The sequence below is a fragment of the Aethalodelphis obliquidens genome, unplaced genomic scaffold (assembly GCF_003676395.1).
Source record: "Aethalodelphis obliquidens isolate GAN/ISIS:26980383/991018 unplaced genomic scaffold, ASM367639v1 scaffold39, whole genome shotgun sequence".
Taxonomy (NCBI): Eukaryota; Metazoa; Chordata; class Mammalia; order Artiodactyla; family Delphinidae; genus Aethalodelphis; species Aethalodelphis obliquidens.
The window spans coordinates 16,003,094-16,025,487 of NW_020837983.1; the positions used below are offsets into that span (position 1 = coordinate 16,003,094).

Here is a 22,394-nt window from a genome sequence, read left to right on the forward strand (position 1 = left end):
AGTATTTGCCTTATGTATTGAGGTGCTCCTATGTTGGGTGCATAAATATTTACAATTGTTATATCTTCTTCTTGGATCGATCCCTTGATCATTATGTAGTGTCCTTCTTTGTCTCTTCTAATAGTCTTTGTTTTAAAGTCTATTTTGTCTGATATGAGAATTGCTACTCCAGCTTTCTTTTGGTTTCCATTTGCATGAAACACCTTTTTCCATCCCCTTACTTTCAGTCTGTATGTGTCTCTAGGTCTGAAGTGGGTCTCTTGTAGACAGCAAATATATGCGTCTTGTTTTTGTATCCATTCAGCCAATCTGTGTCTTTTGGTGGGAGCATTTAGTCCATTTACATTTAAGGTAATTATCGATATGTGTGTTCCCATTCCCATTTTCTTAATTGTTTTGGGTTCGTTATTGTAGGTCTTTTCCTTCTTTTGTGTTTCTTGCCTAGAGAAGTTCCTTTAGCAGTTGTTGTAAAGCTGGTGTGGTGGTGCTGAACTCTCTCAGCTTTTGCTTGTCTGTAAAGCTTTTAATTTCTCCATCAAATCTGAATGAGAAACTTGCTGGGTAGAGTAATCTTGGTTGCAGGTTTTTCTCCTTCAACACTTTCAATATGTCCTGCCACTCCATTCTGGCTTGCAGAGTTTCTGCTGAAAGATCAGCTGTTAACCTTATGGGGATTCCCTTGTGTGTTATTTGTTGTTTTTCCCTTGCTGCTTTTAATATGTTTTCTTTGTATTTAATTTTTGACAGTTTGATTAATATGTGTCTTGGCGTATTTCTCCTTGGATTTATCCTGTATGGGACTCTCTGTGCTTCCTGGACTTGATTAACTATTTCCTTTCCCATATTAGGGAAGTTTTCAACTATAATCTCTTCAAATATTTTCTCAGTCCCTTTCTTTTTCTCTTCTTCTTCTGGAACCCCTATAATTCGAATGTTGGTGCGTTTAATGTTGTCCCAGGGTCTCTGAGACTGTCCTCAGTTCTTTTCATTCTTTTTTCTTTATTCTGCTCTGCTGTAGTTATTTCCACTATTTTATCTTCCAGGTCACTTATCCGTTCTTCTGCCTCAGTTATTCTGCTATTGATCCCATCTAGAGTATTTTTCATTTCATTTATTGTGTTGTTCATCATTGTTTGTTTCATCTTTAGTTCTTCTAGGTCCTTGTTAACTGATTCTTGCATTTTGTCTATTCTATTTCCAAGATTTTGGATCATCTTTACTATCATTATTCTGAATTCTTTTTCAGGTAGACTGCCTATTTCCTCTTCATTTGTTAGGTCTGGTGGGTTTTTATCTTGCTCCTTCATCTGCTGTGTGTTTTTCTGTCTTTTCATTTTGCTTATCTTACTGTGTTTGGGGTCTCCTTTTTACAGGCTGAAGGTTCGTAGTTCCTGTTGTTTTTTGTGTCTGTCCCCAGTGGCTAAGGTTGGTTCAGTGGGTTGTGTAAGCTTCCTGGTGGAGGGTACTAGTGCCTGTGTTCTGGTGGATGAGGCTGGATCTTGTCTTTCTGGTGGGCAGGTCCACGTCTGGTGGTGTGTTTTGGGGTGTCTGTAGACTTATTATGATTTTGGGCAGCCTCTCTGCTAATGGGTGGGGTTGTGTTCCTGTCTTGCTAGTTGTTTGGCATAGGATGTTCAGCACTGTAGCTTGCTGGTCGTTGAGTGAAGCTGGGTGCTGGCGTTGAGATGGAGATCTCTCGGAGATTTTTGCCGTTTGATATTATGTGCAGCTGGGAGGCCTCTGTCCTGTGTCCTGAAGTTGGACACAGTGGACACAGTTGGACCAGTGTCCTGAAGTTGGCTCTCCCACCTCAGAGGCACAGCACTGACTCCTGGCTGTAGCACCAAGAGCCTTTCATCCACAGGGCTCCTTAATTTGGGATGATTCGTTGTCTATTGAGGTATTCCACAGATGCAGGGTACATCAAGTTGATTGTGGAGCTTTAATCCGCTGCTTCTGAGGCTGCTGGGAGAGATTTCCCTTTCTCTTCTTTGTTCTCACAGCTCCCAGGGGCTCAGCTTTGGATTTGGCCCTGCCTGTGCGTGTAGGTCGCCGCAGGGCGTCTGTTCTTTGCTCAGACAGGACGGGGTTAAAGGAGCCGCTGATTCGGAGGCTCTGGCTCACTCAGGCCGGGGGGGGAGGGAGGGTCACGGAGTGTGGGGCGGGCCTGCGGCGGCAGAGGCCGGCGTGACGTTGCACCAGCGTGAGGCGCACCGTGCGTTCTTCCGGGGGAAGTTGTCCCTGGATCCCGGGACCCTGGCAGTGGTGGGCTGCACTGGCTCCCCGGAAGGGGGCGTGGACAGTGACCCGTGTTCGCACACAGGCCTCTTGGTGGCGGCAGCAGCGGCCTTAGCGTCTCATGTCTGTCTCTGGGGTCCGCGCTTTTAGCCGCGACTCGCGCCCGTGTCTGGAGCTCCTTTAAGCAGCGTTCCCAATCCCCTCTCCTCGCGCACCAGGAAACAAAGAGGGAAGAAAAAGTCTCTTGCCTCCTCGGCAGGTCCAGACCTCTCCCGGGACTCCCTCCCGGCTAGCCGCGGCGCACTAACGCCCTGCAGGCTGTGTTCACGCCGCCAACCCCAGTCCTCTCCCGGCGCTCCGACAGAAGCTGGAGCCTCAGCTCGCAGCCCCGCCTGCCCCGGCGGGCGAGAGGACAAGCCTCTCGGCTGGTGAGTGCCGGTCGGCCCGATCCTCTGCGCTGGAATCTCTCCGCTTTGGCCTCCGCACCCCTGTTGCTGTGCTCTCCTCCGCGGCTCCCAAGCTCCCCCACTCCGCCACCCGAAGTCTCCGCCCGCGAAGGGGCTTCCTAGTGTGTGGACACTTTTCCTCCTTCACAGCTCTCTCACGCTGGTGCAGGACCCGTCCCTGTCCTTTTGTCTCTGTTTATTCTTTTTTCTTTTGCCCTAAGCAGGTACGTGGGGGGTTCCTTGCCTTTTGGGAGGTCTGAGGTCTTCTGCCAGCGTTCAGTAGGTGCTCCGTAGGAGTTGTTCCACGCGTAGATGTATTTCTGGTGTATCTGTGGGGAGGAAGGTGATCTCCGTGTCTTACTCTTCCGCCATCTTCCCGGAAGTCTCTGGAAAGCGCCAAGAAATTTAAAAGTTTCAGAGCAGTTAAATAAGTGCCAAACTGTAAATTCATTTAGCCATTCAGTATATATTTATTGAGTACCAATTATATATCATCTACTCTGGTAGGTTCTAAGAATGCAGATGTGGCCTTGCTGTCTTAGACTAATGAGTGTAGTGGTCGATGAACATAAAATAGTTTATGCACTGCCACTGTTGTACCTTATTCATTGCAGAGCTCCTCAAATGATCTATGTAGTCTTATTTTAGACAAATTCTAACAAGCTCACTTACCATTTTCTCTTCTGCCACAGGTTGGAAATGGCAACCAGGAAGATATACTTACAGCACTATGAAGCCACAGGAGGACACAGCAGACACAACTCCAACTGCATGTGAGTTTGAAGTCATCTAACATATTGGCTAAACACCCATACAAACCCCAGTAAGTTATAAGCCTTGAGACTGTCACTGATTTTTGACATATTAACTTAGTTGATGTTTTTATCTATGACCCAGATATGTGTGCTGACTAAGCTACTACATAAAATAATGCACTTTAGAAAAATATACCAAAGTAACACGTAATTAAAACAATTATCTAGGAAATCTTCTTATATAGAATACCTTGTTCTATGACAATGTTAAACAGGATAGTATCATGTTAGGACACTAAAAAACTAAATGTATAAAGCCATGAAAATCATTCATTTCTACCTTCATTTTAAGGCATGGATTGTTCTGCAAATTATATTGTGGATATCAATAACATCCTTGGCAATTCCTGCATAATATGCTGGTATAGGTTGAAAATCTAAGAACAAATTCCAAAGTAAACCCAAATAACATAAACTAAGCAGCCAGAAAAATCTTTAATGAGCTAGAGGCTCTCCTTCTGCAGAGTTGGGTTATACCCGAAGGCTCATTCTTCAGGGGTCTCGGAGCAGCTCTCAAACTTTTATCTGCTTTCACACACGTGAGAGATGGCACTTAAAAAAATCTGGATGTAAATTTAAGCAAAGTTTACCATAATGGTATCAGAGTCAGTGTGGATATGCAGATACTACTTACTCTTTTTGCATTTTCCCTTGGTCTCTTTCGTATTCAAAATGTATCTGTCGAGAAAATGAGAAAGCAAATTGTTGGAATTTATGAAATTATAATCCACAAATACCACCACAAAGTCATCACTGTTGTCATTCAGGAGAGTAAAGGGTAAGACAGGATCATCTGTGAGGTGTGTTTGACAAGTGCTTTTGCTAAAGCTCCACCTTGCTCTATGGAGTTGACTGCTTTTGGTTTTGTCTGCTTGGCTCTCATTTTTCTTTTTTCTGGAAACAGCATCCCAATTTTTCTTTGAGAAAGCATCTTATTCTTTGCCTATGTAGTTGAGTGAGACTAAAAACCCACCACCTGCCCTGTACCTCCCGTCCTGGTGAGTGACTGATCTAACAAACCAGTGTGTTTTATCCCCACTGGAGGTAGGAATGGACAAGTAACCTTATTACTATAGTGAGACTCAATCCCAGAGTTTTTCTGGAATTATTGGGAAGGAAAGGTTTTCTTTCTATTGGTGTTGCTAAGTTATAAGATAAGCTGTTTTGCTACATAGGGAGAGCCTACATGAAAATGCCATCAACATAATGGAAAGCAAATCAGAAGATGGAGAGAGTTAGAGTCCAGATAACACTGTTTTAGCACCTTGGTCAAGCCATACCTGTAGATGTTACCCCCCTAAGACTCTTCAGTTATGTTAACTAATAAATTCCCTTTTTTATTAAGCTACACTGGACTGGAATTTTCTCATTTAAAATCAATCAAAATCCACAATTAAACAAAATATAAACCAGCGAGAGTGACATTATAGGAAAAACCGTGACTGTTTTAATTTAAGAAAAGCATAAATTTTGACCCCTTAAATTGCAATTACTTTAATGAATTAGATAAATTATTGACCATTTGTGCCACTGACTTCAGAGCACTGTGAGATGTCTGTGGGGAAGAGCCATTATTTGTCCTTTGCACATATTTAAATGAAGGCATTTACTACACCTAAGAATGTCTTATGGCCTAGCATCATAGACAAGCCACTTCACTACCACTCATGAGAAATCCCAGCACAAAGTACTACAAAACACTAAACCTAATAGATGGCAGCTTCTCGAAATATATAATATGAAACTCAAGCAAGGAGTACTTGAATTGGATTTACGGTAGCCTACCCCTGTGAGTGTTGTAAACAAGGAAACAAGATGCCTTATTTTACCTTCAAATACTTTTGGTCAGCTAGCCCAAAAGTTATGTCATGGAGAAGATGCTGTTTAAATAATGACTGTAATGGGCCAGCTACTGTGGTAAATCTTTGCATTGAGAGTATATTAGCCACAGGTTTGTTGCACTAGTAGTGTTAGGGCGATAAATATTTATACCCCTCAAAAGGAAGGATTATATTCAGTTTTCCTGCCAAAGAACTTGTCCTTCAGGGATAAGAAGGACATTGTAACTGCATTCGCTTAAAACTTATACAATAAATTTTGGTGGTCACATATGAGGTTGGTGGCACAGAGCTAATAAGCTTGAACTTGTAGGGGAAAGACTCGCCTTCCCTCTTACAGAAATATAGAAAGACCCTATTTGAAAGGAATTCCTCCTTTTCTACCTCCTTCTCAAGTCGTGTGCAGCCATCTTGCCCGCATACCTGCTGGTCTAGAGTAAATTCCTCCTTGGGCAGGAAATACACAGTTTCTCTGGCAAGTTAACAAGTCAACTTTGCCTCAGATGGGGCTCTTCTGAATTCTAATCAGAAGTTATTTTTGATGATCACAGGCATCCTTCTCAGGGATTTTTTCCTTAGTTTCTAACTTTCAAATCCACCAAAATCAATGTGTGTTTGAATGTGCCTGTGTGTGTGAAAAGCAAGTGGCTACTTTTAAATGTACAAGTGACGCCGTCATATCCCAGACTGGAGCCCTGATGAGCTTCTGGAGGGAAAGGAATTTCACAACACTAGAGGTTAACTGCAGTGAAGGATAAAGGACATAGCTAGACAACTTGCCCAATGAATCAGCAAAAGAGTATGTGTTTACTTGGTCAAGGCCAGAGAGAAAATACTCTCTGATATATTTTATTAGTGTCTGTGGTATTTAATAAAATGGACTTGCGTTGTGGTGAAGGACATTGGGTTCTGTAGTCAGAGAGATCTGGATTTAAACCCAAGCTTAGCAACTTACTAGTGGTAGGACCTCAGGTAACTTTCTGAACCTTTCTGAGCCTTGGTTTCCTTATCTGTAAAATGGGGAGGTAATAGCTGAGAGGTTTATATTCGATGATGTTGGTGAAGTGCTTAGTACCCCAGGAGACACTCAATAGTTCACTGTTAGACTCTAATCTTACTCGAAAGTGGCAGGGCAAGTGACCACTTGCTCAAGTGGTCACTATCTGTCTGTCTGCTAATTCAGATCCTCAGTGGCAGTTGAAGTGTGACATGAAAACCTTGGCACAGTTTTTTTTTTTTGCGGTACGCGGACCTCCCACTACTGTGGCCTCTCCTGCCGCGGAGCACAGGCTCTGGACGCGCAGGCCCAGCGGCCATGGCCCACGGACCCAGCCGCTCCGCGGCATGCGGGATCCTCCCGGACCGGGGCACGAACCCGCGTCCCCTGCATCAGCAGGCGGACTCCCAACCACTGCGCCACCAGGGAAGCCCTTGGCACAGTTTTTATTGAATTCAGCACTAGGAATTTGGATTGTGACAGACATCTAAATTCTAACCTAGGATGAAATGACCCGTTCACTGTATTCTCCTCGCTTCTCTTACATTTTGAGAGTGAGCCCAACCTGAGGGTTTGGATTCACTTCCTGAATCTTGCCGTATCTCTACACCATAGACTTACACCTGGGTATTTCCAATCCCTTTGATAAAAAAAACTTGTGTCCATTTAGGGGCCCAGACCTGCCATCAGTGGAATAGAAAGAATGACTCTGAGAGGTTTCATGTTCTCACTCATTTACTCAGAAACCAAATTGGGAGGCCTGGAGGTTCCCTGGAACTGGACCTCTCCCCTCTGGCAGAACTGGATCCAAAACTTTTCAGAAAATTAATAAATGTGTTTTTTTTGTTGTTCAGTCTTGATTACCTGGTAAATCTAATAGTAGTATCGCCAAGAGAGACTATATACTACTTAAGATCTCTGTACTGATTTTCCCTTCTTTGTATGTGATCTAATTTTAATTTTCTGAGCCTAAGTTTTCACTTACGTATAATCCACAGCAGAAGGTCTTTCAAAAGAAATCTTAGCTTTGCTGACTTCTACATGGACTGTGGAGACCTTGCTCTGCCTTTATTCATCTAGTGCAATGCCATTTATTAAAGCCTTTTTAAAGGATTTCGGTTATCTTAAACCTTTCTAGTAGTTTGCATATTTACTAAGGGTACGCTTTAAAACTCCACAGTAGGGAAAATTTCAAACACAGACAAAAGTAGAAAATATAGTGTAATCACTTCTGTGTATGCTGAGTCTCCATCAGAGGTTCAACAATCATAAGTTAATGGCCAAGCTTGTCTCATCTATGTACCCACTCTCCTTCCATTGTCAGATTATGTTGAAATAAACCCTAGACAACACACAATTTTACTAATAAATGTTGCACCTGGGCCTCTCTTTCTAAAAGATCTCTCTTATTTTTAATATATCCATAATACCATGATCACACCTAAAAAATAAACAATTGTTCCTTAGTATCATGATCAATCCGTTAGTGTTCAGATTCTGCGAAACTCATCATACTTTTAACTGCATAAAACTGCAGCCTCTTTTCCTAGGTTGGTCTGCAGAGCAAATCATCAGGATCTGTGGCCAACACTGGATGGCCACTATGTGCCTACCAAGAACTTTTGGCAACCAAGTTGATCCACTTTTGCTCAGAACTCGGGGCATTCCCTGGGGGCTTTGTATGCCGAGGCCCAGGAGAGCTGCCTGCTCTGAGAAGCAGGGGAGGGGTGGGCCCTGAAGACCCACATACATTCGTGAGACACTGAACCAGTGGTAGCGGTTAAGCGTGGGAATCACAGAAAGCTTTCTCTTTGCCCGTTAGTGAGTTGGGTGATGCAGAGGTGTGGGCAGAGACCCTCCATGCAGATGGAGAGACTGCACAGCTTACAGTTGCCTCCACATAATCTCCCCCCAGCCCCACACCATATCATGCAACCTAGGGGTGGGATGCGGCGCAGAAAGGCTGGAATCAGTATCTGTCATTCCAGAATGGCCTTTCCAGTCAACCCCAGAGGGAAAAGCAAGGATAAAACCCTTCCAGTATGGAAGGCACATATTCTCTCACTGGTACCTGCTCTCCATCCCTCTCCAGATGAGGCTGTGCCCTGAGAACAATGCTGACAGATAGGTGTATCCCACTGAGGTCCCTGCTCACGTCTGTCTATTGGGAATGATCCAGGAGGGCAGTACCAGAATCACGGGGCTGGCGGTAGACCTGGAGCCTATGGTGTCTAATGTTTCTCTTGTTGACAGGTGCCTTCTGGGAGAGGGTGGCAGCTTCCTAGCAACCTTTGTTGGGAACTGCAGAGAAACAGGGCAGAGGGACAGTCACTGACTCTACCACAGTGTCATCTCTAGACTGTATGCAGGAAGTGTTCAGAGCAGGTCAGCACCTGGGGATGTCTGGGCAGGGAGAGAGCTTTGCCCCAGGAAGAGACGCGCGTTGGTATTGGGTGCGTTGTTTCATTGTGCTCGGGGGTGGGGCTTTCCCTAGTCCCAGTATAACTGAGTTGATGTGGCTACACCACGGTCACCAAGGAGCAGACGGACCTTGGCCCTCCTCTCCAGACTCATTGCTCGGGGTCGTCTATAACCCCGCCATGGGCAGCTTCTACTGCTTCCTCAGAAGTGTATAGCTACCCTGACTTCCGGCCTTCGTGCTTTGTTCTCTGTTTGGAACACTCATTCTTTTCCAGGTCCAATTCCCTCTCCTTCCTCAGGTCTCAGCTTGAAGGCCCCTGGCTCTGGCAGGCCCCTTGTCACCCCGACAGGTGAGAGGCTGCCGCCACACGCTCCTTTACTGGCCTACACTTTCCCAAATTATACTTCATTTACGCTAGTGCTTGTTTATTTGCGTATTTTCCGTATTTGTTAACACCTTGAAAGGCAGGACCCACCCCTATCTTGCTCACCCCTTTAATCCCGGTGCCTGCTACAGTGCCTGCTACACGTAGGTCCTTGATACATATTTATTGAATGCATGATTTCGGTTTATAAGTATACTCAAGGGACAGGTTTGAGCCAACATTTTGAGCAGGCTTGAAAACATCAAAAGGGGACCTGACTAATTAGGGATGGGATCTTCACTGGATTGCAAACCATTTTGCTGATGGCGAGAGGAGTAAGGGCAGAGAAGAGTAGAGGTGGGCCATTTGCGTTCTCTGGTAACCTGCACTATTGACAGAGCTCATGTTCCGTCATGAACAGTGGCTCCAACACAGAAAATAGGCCAAGCCTCCTGTCACTGATGCTCCAGGGTGGGAGGCTGTGCTAGGTCCCTGTGGGGCTGGAAGAGTCATCTGACATCTTAGAACCCACCACCTGGGAGCCTTACATGATGGCCACCTCCAGATCCTGGAGTGTAGACCCCGGCAGTGTGAAGAGGCTGTTCTAAGGGCTGCTAGGCTAGCCTCTCCTTTAAATCATTTTAAATCCGTGATGAGGCAGCCCCTGCTGGAAGAGCTGATGTACAGTAGAGCTCAGTCTGTGGCTAAGCCATTCTCCTTAAACAACAACAGCAAGAGGTTTCTTTCTGTATTTTGTTCCGAAACCTGATTTCCTAAAGCGTCTGTCCATGGGCCCTCGTTCTGGAGAAACACATAGGGACTTAATCCCCCCTAAGGTAACAGACCTTGAAATATTTAAAGAGAGCTATAAGTTGTGACCATAATGCCTTTATCTATAATGTAATTGAGACATCACCTTGAATCTAAGAGGAAAATAGGAATTAATTATTTTGAAGGAGAAATGGGGATTTTTTTTTCCTAATTGTGTAGTGTTTATTATGGGAGTATATTTATAAAAAATCATCTAAAGTAGAACCCTGCTAAAAAGAACCCGTTTATCTATCACTTTTAACTTACTTTTCCATTCCCAGATACTGTTTCCATAGACTATCACCACATCTGGCGACTGGACATCATAAATGTGCTTTAAAGAAAATCCCAATTTAAAAAGTCTCTATCCCACAAAAAAGACCCAGCTGACCTTATTGATGGTCTGAAAAAAAAAGTCACAAAGAACCTAGGAATAAAGACGCAGATGTAGAGAATGGACTTGAGGACACGGGGAGGGGGAAGGGTAAGCTGGGACGAAGTGAGAGAGTGGCATGGACATATATACACTACCAAATGTAAAATGGATAGCTAGTGGGAAGCAGCCGCATAGCACAGGGAGACCAGCTCGGTGCTCTGTGACCACCGAGAGGGGTGGGATAGGGAGGGTGGGAGGGAGACGCAAGAGGGAAGGGATTTGGGGATATATGTATAGCTGATTCACTTTGTTATAAAGCAGAAACTAACACACCATTGTAAAGCAATTATACTCCAGTAAAGATGTTAAAAAAAAATAAATAAATGGGTTTATGCAAAAAAAAAAAAATAGCGACAATACCAAATGCTGCAGGGGGTGTGGAGAAACTGAATCTCTCATATATTACTAGTTGAGAAAGTAAGATGGTACAATTACTCTAGAAGATAGGTTGTCAGTTTCTTAAAAAACTAAACATAAACTCATCATACAATTCAGCAATTATGCTCGTAATGAAAACTTATGTCAGCACAAAAACCTGTAGGTGATTACTGATAGCAGCTTTATTTGTAAACCTGGAAACAACAGAAATATCCCTCAATAGGTGAATGGTTAAACAAACTGGTTTATCTGTCATCCATACCATGGAGTGAATTACTGATACACAAACTTTGATGGATATCAAGGGCATTTTGCTAAGTGATTAAAAAAAAAAAAAAACCTCAAAAAAAAAAGTCACCCAAATTCTTGGTTATTTTGCTACAGAATAGAACCTTGGACTCTCTGTTCCATTAATTTATTAATTTGGTTAATATGATTGTGATGATGGATTAAGTTTTGCTCTAGCTGAATTCTTCATTTCCAAATGTTGTCTCCTGAATTCATACACTGCCTTATTCACAGGTTATAAACCACCACCTCAGTTGCTTTGTTTAGCTCCTAAATCACTTCCCTATTTTTAAATCATTACCATATTTGAGAAGAATAGATAACCTTTGATTTCTTGTGCATGTGGCAGCCTGAGGTCCCAGCACTTACGGTTAATGTGGCTAAATCTAAAGCATGGAATCAAAATCTTGGATTCGTTGTAGGTGTGACATCTACTGCAATGGAATTTTTTTTTTTTTTCTGAGAACAGATCCCATTTAATAACTTTAGCCCGAGTTAATGTAGCTCTGTTTGAAGCCCCTGTCCCTCTCAGGGAGTGGCTGTATGGCGACATCCCCCCTGCCCACTGGCCTGTGCCCTGTAACCCAAAGCCACCTGCAATTGGTTGGGTTGGTGTCTGATCTCCTAAGAAGTCACGCTATGCCCTTACAAGTGCAGCCACTGAACCTCTGTTCAATGTCATTCCAAGTCAGTTTGCCAGGAAAAATGACTGACGCATGGAAAAAGAACTTGTATTAAAAGTGGAGGAGAGTACAGTGAATCTATCCAAGAAGGTCCTAATACCTAAATCACTTTGAAATAGCTATTTGTATCCCTGACACTGTGTGTTTTGTGCATTGGGAATGTAAAGGCCTGTGGGATTGACACATATCCTACCAGTGTATATTCTCAACTGAACATTTTCCTATCCTGAATTAGCAAAGTTATCCTTGGACGATAGCTTTGTTTATTTCCCCTCAAAATACCTTTGGGATAGAACAGTGGTTCTGAACTCACAGATTATTTTGTCTCAAGGGGACACTTGGCCATGTCTGGAGAAATTTTTGGTTGTCACGATTGGAGGCTCCTGGCAGCTGGTGGGTAGAGGGTGCTGCTAAACATCCCACAATGCACAGGACCACCTCCCACAACAAAGAATGACCTGGCCCTAGGTGTCAGTAATGCCAAATTGAGACACCTTGGGTTGGAGAATTTATTTCTAATTGATTTAAAATTTCTTCCAATTGACTTCAACTTTATTGTTTTAGATCATTTTCTTGAGTCCAAGAATGACTAGAGTTAGTACAGAACCGCTGCTTATCAAAATTCCCCACACCACATCCAAGGTAAACTGGCATTACAAGGGTAACAAGTATAATACAGATCACTAGTGTATTCCTAGGTGAGACTGTGTCTCCATGGCTTTTGTATCCTTAATGAGGAGAGACTGAAAAGTAATAAGGAATTACTTTTCCAGGGCTGCCATAACAAATTACCTCTTAGTGGCTTAAAACAGCACACATTTATTATCTTACAGACTGTAGGTCAGAATTGTGACACGGATCTCACTGGGCTAAAATCAAGGTGTTGGCAGACCTGTGTTCCTTCTCGAGGCTCTAGGGGAGTATCTATTTCCTTGCTGCTTCTGTCTTCTCTAGATTGCCCACTTTCCTTTGCTTGTGGCCCCCCTTCTCCACTGCAAAGCCAGTAATGTTGCATCTTTCTGACCAGTCTTCTGTAGTCATATCTATGTCTGATCACAGCCAAGAAATTTCCTCTAGTTTTAAGGACCATTGTGATGACATTGGGCCCACACATATAATCCAGGATAGTTTCCTCATCTCAAGGCCCTCAACTTCATCACATCTTCAGAGTCCCTTCTACCATGTAAGGTAACATACATATTCACAGGTTCCAGGGATTAGGATGTAGACATCTTTGGGAGGCATTATTCTGTCCCACACAGAATAATACTAACTTTGGCATCACCGAATTTCCATTGAGCTACTGATGTCCTACAAACTGGGGACGGGTTAAAGCACATGGGCTTTGGGAAATATGCTATCAGTTGTCATAGAACTGTCCTGTGAACAGCTCAACTGCAACCTTGTAGTACGAGTGGGTTTGCCTCCGAAGGAAATGGACATTTCAACTGTCGATCATTCTGGAAAGAAGTCATTCCTAAATGAGCCTTAGAACAGGGTGAGGGAAACACTTTTCTTTCTCTCTCTGAGACTGGGTTCCCTTTGGCCTAGACCTGGAGATGTGGAGGTACCTGGAGCACGAACAGCCACTGGGCATAGGATAAACCCTTGGGGCTGAGTAAGTGGCCTGGGGTAGAGCACATGTTATAAACTTGCTTTATAAGGGACCTAGAAGGGGCGGGACTGTGCAGTCCCCTTGAATTACTTTTAGAATAATTTTATTATCACTATTTTTTCAAAAGTAGCCTGTTTCTGCTTGGCTGTGAAAAGTGAAAGGGAAGGGCTTCTGCTATACTTGGGGATGGCTCTCCTGGGGTGAGAAGAAGCAGCTTACAGAATCTAGAATCAGATGACTGGTGACAGGAGGATTTAGAGAACACACAAGATACTGAGATATTCAGAAACCGGTAAAAGAGGAAAACCTATGCTGTAGGCAGAAGGTTTATATCCCTCCCCACTAAATTCATGTTGAAATCCTAACCCACATGATGATACTTTTAGGAGATGGGGCCTTGGGAGGTGATTAGGTCACAGGAGCAGCGCCCTCGTGAATGGGATTAGTGCCCTTATAATAGAAGCCCTAGAGAGCTTCTCGCCCCCTTGTACCACGTGAGGACACAGTGAAAAAATATCCATCTGTGAACCAGGAAGAGGGCTCTCACCAGATACCAAATCAGGCAGGTGCCTTGATTTTGGATTTCCAGCCTCCAGACCTGTGAGAAATAAATTTCTGTTGTTTATATGCCTCCCAGTCTATGGTATCCTCTTAGAACATCCTGAACTTGAATGGACTAAGACAACCTGGAAAAGAATGCATGTCGAAAGAATGAGGGGTTCCAACTGTTGTGATTTATGTATAAAAGGGAAATGTGACCTCCTGGGTGCTGAGTCTGGGATATTTGGGCTATGTACCCCAATCTGCTTTATAGGAAACAGTACAAGTGTGAGATCTGAATGCATTTTGGTAATAAACATGACATTTTACATTCACATAAAACTGTCTTAAATCACAAGATTTTACAGTGTGATGCTGTGGAGATGACATTAAGTTTTTCCTTTGAAGGTATTGACTGGAGTGGGCCTTGTGGAAAGAACCTTGGGTGGCTCATGAGGAGACGGGCTTTTGTGTCTCCTGTTTTCACTCTGCACATTGTACCTGAATGATCTCCTTACTCCTGCATTTATCCACTGTAACACGTATGTGATTCTTGGTGTGATGAGTGTAGTTTGTTTATTTCCCCTTTGCACCCATTGGTACCCAGCACCATGCCTGGAAAAATGACTTTTTTTTGCTAAGTAACTACATCAGAGTCTCTATTGTCACTAACCAGCTGGCTGGCTTTGGTGAACTCGCTTTATTTGAGCTTCAGTGTCCTTACTTAATATGAGGAGTGTGGAAATTTTAATTCTAAGATAATTTCTGGCTCTCGTATTTCATATTCTTTTCAATGTATAAATTGTTGCTTCAACCCAGTGATTGTTTTTCCTACTCTCTTTTATTTGGTAAAGTAGGGAAGGCACCTAATTATCTTCCAGTAAAGCGTTGGATGTTTCAACTGACAGGTAACCAAGCTAAGAGTAGGATGACCCTTGATATATATGCATTTCGTTCCTTTGATTCCACTCGGTTCCTGCTATGTCTATACAATATTAAGTGCATTGGAAATAAATTTCACCCTTGTCGGACAGAAATCAAAGGAAGCAGTTTCTGGGCTTTACATCAGACAAAGGTTTGAGCCAAATGAGGCTTGGGATGGGCTCTGATCTTTTATCATTCCCTTCTGCCTTGCTTTCTCTTTAAGCTTCTTAGATTCATGTATCTAGTTCTAGAGATTCCATTCCCCTGGCTGGAACCCCCTTAGCTCTCCAGCTTTCCCCCTTATTCTCCAAAGGAAATGCTGAGGTTGTGTGCTAAAACATTTCTTAATTGCATTCTCCTTCAATGCACACGTAGCTGTCTTTTGAGCTTTGGCATGCAAGTGATGACAGAAATATACTGGTTTACAAGTGCCAACACCCAAGGCCACCACAGGGGTGTAGAATTCACCTGCCAGAGCATTTGACACTTGCGTCAGGAATAGGCAACAGCTGAGAAGAGCCCTGTGAGAAATAGTTTTTCACGTACACAGGAAAGGCTGTCCAGAATTGTAAATCAGTTGGATGTCTATTTCTTCCAGCAAATTCTCCCAAGGGTGGAGGAAACGGGGAGTCTATCCAGCTCACTTGGTGGTTGTGTGGAAAATGATAGCATACCAGTGATGCAGGAGTCATTTTGCACCATGAGATGAAGGCCTTTGGTTCCTCATCCTTAGAAGTTTGGCTAAGACTGGGAGGCCAATTGCTTCCAGGTGCAGAGGTTTGGGTGCAGTCCCCTCTTCATATTTAATAGTAGAGATCACAAGCTTTTAGCCCGTCTAAAGAGACCAGCTGTTTCATTTGGCCAATCATGACGATGGTATTCAGGCATCCTTCCCTTAGCTCTGCCACCTTGAAGCCTAATCTTGGAGAACTTTCCTTTCATTCGTGATGGTGTGCAGATGCCTTTAGATGCTAACAGGAAGTAAGCCACCCGGTTTATGGTATTTTTGTTATAGCAGCCTGAACGAACTATGACACTCTCTCTTGACTTCTAGGACATTACACTTCATAGATATTCATCCCACATCTTTGATTGTGTCTTGGTGGTTCCTTGCCCTTCATCTGTCACTTAGAGGTCAGTTGCTCCGAAGCTGGCCAGACTTCCTATATTCTTCCTGGTCAGTCTCACCCACTTTTACATTTTTTTCTAACATCTCTATGGTGATGATTCATAATTTTCCAACCAAGTTTGGACCATTCTTTTAACTTTCAGATCTGTGTTTCTACTGTCTCTAGTTGGTTTCATCACATACATTGCAATTATTTTATTCATACAACAGATATTTGTTGAATACTGACAACACAACAACAAATAGCACAGTTTCTCTGCCCTTTCGTTGTTCATGGATTCTTGTGAGAGGCAGTTTTCTTGTCTGTCCTCTCTAGAATGTGAAATCCTTAGAAATATAAATTGTCTTTGTTTTGTGTGTGTCCAGATTCTACCAGTAACTGGCACGCTGAGATGCTCAAAATATGTTCACTGCATTAATTCACGAATCATAGACACATGAGGGCAAAAGGAATCTTACGTTCAACCACTGTCCCAGTTAGATTCCCAATTTGATTTACTTCTAAAATATACCAATACCTGGTCACCCAGTTTCTGCAGGCACTGGGAGTTGTTCTTTATCATTGGTGTTTACAGACTATGCCAAATGGCTTTTTTTCTTTCTTTTATAATGAGAAAGAAAGAAATACCGAACCTAGAAAAGTGTGGGGAAAATCCTAGGGTATGTGAACAGAGGTAGAAAGAAATGACCACTTTGCAAGGAAGAAGTCATATAGGCAGGTTAGAAAAAGGGACTGAACTATTCACCTCCTATAGCACCCACTCAAAACAGAGGGTCAACAGCTACAGCTGTTTCAGTTTTGCCAATTTTGTCCTCCAGGTTAGACACGTGCCTTGCATTTACTTTAATAGGAGCCATATGTACGCAGTTGATGGCGGTACTTATTGCTAAGGAAGCGAAGTACTGAGTTCCTGCCGCCCGCCCACATCTGCGGCTTTATAAGCCGCAAGAAAATGAAAAACAAACACGCTGCTGGCATACTAGGAAACCATGGAGGTTTGACAACACCAACCAGGAAGAAAAAGAGATTTGGGGTGTGGAGACTGTGCTGGTGGGATGCTGGAGCGTTACAAAAGGTCAGGTCTTAAATTCACAGCCCTTGGGTTACTCCGCTTCTCGTAGCTGGCGTCTTTCTTTGGATGAAGTGTTATGGAGGATATTTCTGCGTCTCTCGGATCTGGGAATGAAACATAAAACTCATGGGTGATAAAGATAGCTTTCAGTTCATTTTTTGAACAAATGCTTGTTTGAGTTCCCAGAAGTTGTTAGCTAGGACATGGCAACCCTTCCCATAGTACCAGGTTTGAGTGTTTGTTTGTTTTTTTTTAGAAAAAACCTCTTTTCATAAGTACAGTCAAGGATATTCAGTGCAGCATTCTTTATGCTGTCTCTAAATTGGGTAGAGGTCATGGTCAGCAATAGTGGATTTGATAAATAAATGATAAAACCTTTATACAAGGAAATTTGTAGAAGTTAGAGAGGGTTATTAAGCTCGTAGGCACTGATATGAAACTCTCCCCGAGACATTGCTAACTGAAAAAAGAAAAGCTGCAGAAAACTATATGTGTGGACTTTTGTTCAATAGACCGAGGATTCTCTGAAAACACAATTCCCTTAAAAGCTTAGTAGGTTTGGGCTCTGTTTGCAGCCACTCAATTTTAGTAAAAACAAAGTTAGTTATCTTGTCAAGTCAGTGCCCCTGAATTGAGATTAGAGCGAGTTCTGTCCATCTGACCAGAGATCAGCTTAATACTCTCCAGTTTGGCCTCTGTCTCAAGATAGGTCAGAAGTCCCATCTTATCTTTCCCTTGTCCCTAACCCGAAGTCCAATGACTGGCTCTTTTCCTTGGGGTAGATTGTCTCCTTTTAAAATAGGAAGTTCACAGGTTTTAAGAAGCCTGAGGGAGAAGCCTGTTGATTCCTCTTGCTGTCTAATCTGCTCCCACGTTTATCTTCAATTCCAACGTTATCCTGGGGCTTAGTATCTCTAACCCTGCAAGTAAAATACAAACAGAATTGAAAGCTTCTCCAAATTACTTGTACGCAGAAAGGGTCTTTCTTAGCAAGGTTTTATTTTCCCTCTGTTTCCAGAAGGGCAAGTGTGCACAGGAGTTCTTTGTAAAAGAAATTTTTTTCTTGCTGGAGCTTAGTGAGGGCGGCAAGGAGTAACCGATACATCCCTACATTCTAGAGTTTTTCTGCAAAATTCCCTAATATTCCAGCCTTCTTAGACATGTTCTCTATATCCCCAGGTGCAACAGGTAAATCACCTTGTAACAAACATTTCCAGCTTCTTAGCTTAGTTAGGCCAGAGGTCTCCTAACTGCCATCTAACCTAACACAGCTTGGCTAATTCCCCATTATGGACTCTTATTTATAATACTATTCCCTATTTCCAAGCACCGGTTTCTGTATTGCATATAACTTTCAGTGTCAAGTGACAGAAACCTAACTCAATATACTTTAAAATAGTTTCTCTTTCATTTGTGAAACAGGGTAGTTGTTCTTGAAGCACAGCTGGATTCCATCAAAAGCTTAATAGGTGTGGGATTAACCTACTTGAGCAATGCTGTCACACCCAGGTGCACCTATTTTCCACCCCTGCGTTCTATGTCCTTGTTGTTGGTTTCATTCTCAGGCTTCTGTGCTCGCTTAGGGCAATTAGAGATGTATTTCTAAGGTTGGTATCCTCAGAAGAAAGAGAAAGTCTTTGTCTAACAGCATAAGCCGTCTTGAAGTTGTCCCGTTGCCTCTAACTGGGCTGGCTGACCTGTGCTCACCCGGAACAGACAGGTCACTGCGGATTTATAGGTGATGGCCAGCTCGCGCACTCAGCCTTGGAGACAGGTTTGCTCAGCTACATTTGAAACACTTGCAAGAAAGGGGGTGATTTCCTGAGAAAAAGTGCTTTTATTACTAGAATAAGAAATTATGGTTGCTGGGCATAAAACATAAAAGGTAACGACGACAGAAATATTATAGAGACAGAAAGCTATTTGTAGGAGGAAAGAGTGGATCTGAAGGAGGAGAGAGAAATGGAAAATGCTGAGTAGGCCGAGTTTTTGAAAGACAGGGTGTTTCTGAGAGAGCAGGGAGGAGATATTAGAGACATTTGCTATGCTGTGATGTGGGATTTGGGGAAGATGGTGTTTTTAAGCTTAGTTTGCTATGTTTCATGCTATATAATTTATTCTCTCTCATTTTTCAAGAAATATAAGTAAAGACTTATACCCTTCGTCAAGGCCTTTTGGAGATACATTTGTGCTGGCTTATGGATACAACACTAGGCCACTTCTGGTCTAGCGGGCACCCAGATTTGTTTGGGTTACATAAGATACTTAGAAACAATTGCTAAATTTTTAGGGAGAGTGACTAGACTCAGGATAATATTGAGTACAGAATTTCTACTTTCAAGCAACAGACAATTTTTCTAAGAGCTCTCCTTTTTCTAATAGTCTTCCATTTTTTCTTAACTGGTAAATTTCCTTTTAATAAGGATTTAGGGCCATTTGCAGTACTACCTGTAGCAGCAGTTGAAGGTCAACAGTAAGGGTGGTCAGCCCTCCAGTCTGAGAAGGCATTCAAAAACATTGATTCTGAAACCAATAAGGATTAATTGACTATGAAAATAATATAAAGCAGAAGTTCACTTAGCTGCACATGAGAACCGTGAGGGAGCTCTTAAAAATACCAACGCTGCGTTCCCACTTCTAGTCATTTTGATATAACTGTTCTGGGGCAGGCTTGGCATCAGCATTTTTAAAAGCCCTTTAGGCGATGCGAATGTGCTGCTAGACTTGAACCATTGCTGCAGAGGTTAGGGCTTAATCAGGCTTGCCGATTAGTGTCATCGCCACATGAACTGCATTTGTTGAACACATACCTTCTATCCAACACACTCCTGTTAGGCATTCCCATATCATAGTAACCTAAATAATGAGCTAACTGTAATGCTTCTCTCAGGAAGTAATGACAGTGCCATGTAAGCTCTCTGGGTTGGCATGAGGAACCGGGAGTTGACCTGCAGAGTGACTGAACCCAACAAAGTACTTCATGACCACATTTCTATGTTGCACTTGTAATAGAGAGCAGAGCTGGCCCAGAGTTAAAGGCCAGTAAGTAAATATCAAAAACCTGCAGCAAAGGCCTCTGAGATCTATGGAGCCAATGAAATATTCAGGCCATGATCTGACAGCAAAGCTGTTTTGACTTTCTGTACCTGTAGAAAGGAGGACCGGGCCACTTAGTTCGTATTTAGCGTATGTGGCAACTCTAACTCCCATGTAGGAGAGCTGCCACGGACTTAGGGAGAAATAGTTGAAGAGTTAGAGCTCGGGTGTTTCACTTGCTTTCACCTCACCTATCCCCCTGCCCTGCCCAGCCCCTGTTCTCTGCTTGCTGGCTACCACCCACCCCCATTGCTTCCCGCTTCAGTTAGTGTCCTGGGAAGAGGGGGAGGGGCGTGATTGACCTCATTGGCAGATGCTGTGATTGTTATTCCTGCGTCTGCTTCCCTGCCTGCACAGGTAGCACCCTGTAAGTCAGATCTGGGAAGCAAATGCCTCACTGAGAGTTGCCTGCATTTGTTGTCCTTCAATAAGTAAAACACCTCCTGGTGTGGTGATTAAAAGGGGCCGCCCAGGAAGGTTTTACACGTGCTTTAAGACACAACATTTACATTAATGCTGTGTTGAAAGTGACCTTTTGATGCTGCTGTCTTCCAGTAAAATAGCATTTCGTAGTCATTTGGTAGTTTTCTCTCTCGAAATAGCCGCTTCTGAAAGTGAGGACCACTAGAATTTCCAAACTGAGGGGTTAGAAAGTGGTGTTTCACTTGTTTTGTAATGAAGAAGGTTTGACAGAGCTGAGCTTCTGCATTAGAAAAAGTGCTGCAGGAGGCCTTAGAATGAAGCGGAGAGGGGAAACTGGGAGAATGAAATCACTGGCTTCCAGGGTTGCCAAAACCCTTCTAAAATACAACAGTCTTTTTAGGCAAATATACGATGACTTTTAATCCTTTTTCTGGTTAAAGTTGAAGGAGATTGTATTCTTCGTAAGATCTGTTTCAGGTTATCTATTATTGTGTAACAAGCCACCTTCCAATAGTGGTTTGTTAGAACAATCTCTTATTATCTCTGATAGTGCTGAGAGTTGACTAGGCTCAGCTAGGGGGTTCCCACTTGGCATCTCTCATGGGATTGCAGTCCTTCCGTGGCTGGGTCTGGGTGGTCTCTAAGGCCTCCAGACTCACAGGTCTGCTGCCTGGGCCGAGGGCTCCCACAGCTGGGGCTCCTCGGACATCTTTCTCTGCGTCTATGCGCCCTTTCCATGTGCTGCCTCCATCATGGTAGTTTTAAGGTAGCAGCACTTCTTACATGGTGACTCAAGGCTCCAAATACACTTGTCTCAAAAGAGGTTGCCAGGTGGCTTCCTTCTTGGTGGCTGTCTTTCTCTTAGAGCATGTGCTTCTAGGGAGGCCAGCTGCCATATTGTGTGCAGTCCTTTGGAGAAGACCATGGGGTGAGTAACCAAGGGCTGTGGGCAACAGCCCCATGAGTGACCTGGGAAGTAGATCCAGCAGCCCAGCTAAGACTTCAGATGACTGCAGCCCCAGCTGATACCTTGCCTGCAGCCTCCTGAGGGACCCTGAGCCGGATGTCCCCAGCTAAGCCTCCCTCAGATTCCTGACACTGTGAGATAACACATTTTTGTTGTTATAAGATACTACATTTGGGTTAACTTGTTACGCAGCAATAGATAATATATACAGCCTCTTTTCTGCTCTTTCCTAATCTTCCATCTGCCAAGTAGGCACTCAGTTGCTGTGGAACGAATAAATGAATGAGGAATGAATAAATACATGGTTTTTGGCTCTAAAGGTAGTCCATTGTTTCTCATAGCACACACTTGCTTTTGTTATGGAAACTTTAGAGATCTATATTGATTGTCTCCACTTCCTACAGAGCTGAAACTTGCCAAAGGCCATTACTTAATCTCCATCCAATAAGTCAGTGATATAGACACACATACATGAACACGCAAGCCAATGTGTGTATGTATATATACATACATGTATATATGCATAGACACATACATACACTGGGCTGCCGTATATTTTTCATGTCAGAAAGGCTTCCCTTTTCTAATAAAATAAATTAGATGGTATGTTGGTCTGCCACATCCAGAAGTATTTAAGTCCTAGCATAAGTATGGTATAACCCTATATAAACTTTTCTTTTTTTCTGACAAGTTATATTCTTGGCTATTTTGCTGTTTGTCGTGTTTATTTCTGCCTATTTACTTCTCACCTCTTTAAGTCAATTTAATTGGTATCTGGGAGTTATAAAAATATTTTAAAGTAGACTGATTTTTTTTTTTTTTTTTTTTTTTTTTTTGTGGTACGTGGGCCTCTCACTGCTGTGGCCTCTCCCATTGCGGAGCACAGGCTCTGGACACGCAGGCTCAGCGGCC

At 43.2% G+C, this 22,394-nt stretch overlaps 1 long non-coding RNA gene across 1 annotated transcript in view; it reads left to right on the forward strand.

The window, feature by feature from the left end:
- The window catches only part of LOC113633431 (uncharacterized), a 204,945-nt gene that overhangs the window by 33,822 nt on the left and 148,729 nt on the right, over positions 1–22,394 (forward strand). Inside the window, exon 4 of the long non-coding RNA XR_003438197.1 lies at positions 3,377–3,457. This is a non-coding gene — a long non-coding RNA (uncharacterized LOC113633431). The remainder of the gene's footprint in view (positions 1–3,376; positions 3,458–22,394) is intronic.